Source organism: Piliocolobus tephrosceles, chromosome 10, assembly GCF_002776525.5.
Source record: "Piliocolobus tephrosceles isolate RC106 chromosome 10, ASM277652v3, whole genome shotgun sequence".
Lineage (NCBI taxonomy): Eukaryota > Metazoa > Chordata > Mammalia > Primates > Cercopithecidae > Piliocolobus > Piliocolobus tephrosceles.
The window spans coordinates 9,750,842-9,752,478 of record NC_045443.1 but is presented as its reverse complement, the minus strand read 5'-3'; the positions used below and the strand labels follow the sequence as shown (position 1 = coordinate 9,752,478).

General features: G+C 34.9%; 1 non-coding gene across 1 annotated transcript; it reads right to left on the bottom strand.

Moving 5' to 3' along the window:
- Window positions 1–1,327: 1,327 nt before the first annotated feature.
- On the bottom strand, window positions 1,328–1,430 carry LOC111526640. Its single transcript, XR_002726443.1, has one exon. It is a non-coding gene; the product is annotated as a U6 spliceosomal RNA (small nuclear RNA).
- Window positions 1,431–1,637: the final 207 nt, after the last annotated feature.

Genomic DNA, 1,637 nt, shown 5'->3' with positions numbered 1-1,637 from the left:
TGTTGGAGAGGATGTGGAGAAATAGGAACACTTTTACACTGTTGGTGGGATTGTAAACTAGTTCAACCATTATGGAAAAGAGTATGGCAATTCCTCAAGGATCTAGAACTAGATGTACCATATGACCCAGCCATCCCACTACTGGGTATATACCCAAAGAATTATAAATTATGCTACTACAAAGACACATGCACACGTATGTTTATTGCGGCACTATTCACAATAGCAAAGACTTGGAATCAACCTAAATGTCCATCAGTGACAGACTGGATTAAGAAAATGTGGCACATATACACCATGGAATACTATGCAGCCATAAAAAAGGATGAGTTTGCGTCCTTTGTAGGGACATGGATGCAGCTGGAAATCATCATTCTTAGCACACTATCACAAGAAGAGAAAACCAAACACCGCATGTTCTCACTCATAGGTGTGAACTGAACAATGAGCTCACTTGGACTTGGGAAGGGGAACATCACACAATGGGGCCTATCATGGGGAGGGGAGAGGGGGGAGGGATTGTATTGGGGAGTTATACCTGATATAAATGATGAATTGATGGGTGCTGACGAGTTGATGGGTGCAGCACATGGCACATGTATACATATGTAACAAACCTGCATGTTATGCACATGTACCCTAGAACTTAAAGTAAAATAAAAAAAAAAAGAGTTGTTTAATTTCTAAGTATTTATAGATTTTTCAGTTTCTCTTGTGTTAGTGTTTTCTAGTTCACTATATGGTGATTGGCAAAGATACTTTCTATGATTTCAATGTTTTTGAATTTGTTAAGATGTGTTTTGTGACCTAACATGTGATGTATCCTGGAAAATGTTCCATGTGCACTCAAAATGAATGTATACCCTGGTGCTGTTGGTTGGAATGTTCTGTATGTGTCTGTTGGGTCCAGTTGGTTTATAGTGTTGTTCAAGTCTTCTATTTCCTTATTAATCTTCTGTCTGGTTCTTCTGTCAACTATTAAATGTAACTTATTGAAGTCTTCTACTACAATTGTTGTTTCTGTGTTTTTCTCCCTTCAATTCTTTCAAAGTTTGATTTATATATTTAGGAGCTATTAAGTTTGGTGCATAAGTATTCATAATTATAAGATATTCATGGTGAATTGAACGTTTTTCGTTATAGGATGTCCTTCTTTGTCTCCTGTAAGTTTTTCATTTAAAGTCTATTTGTCTGATATTATGTAGCCACTCTTGCTCTATTTTGGTTATTATTTGCCCAGAATCTGATTTTTTCCATTTTTTCACTTTTAGCCTATATATGTCCTGATATTAAGACTTACTTTGTAATTTTCTTAATTGCTTTTTGTTAAAAAATAAAACACTTCACAAATTTGCATGTCATCGTTGCTCAAGGGCCACACAAATCTTCTCTGTCTTGTTCCAACTTTAGTTTGTATACTGCTGAAGCAAACACTGTCAATTTTTTTTGCATGTCTTGTGACTTTTTTATCTCTCATTTTCTCTGCCTCTGTAATACAATTCCTTTGTATTACATTGATTTTTTGGAGTGACATACTTTTATTCTTTTTGCATTTTTTTTTCCCACTATTCTATAGATATTTTCTTTTTGGTCACCATGGTAATTATGTAAAGCATCTTAAAGTTATAGTAGTCTAT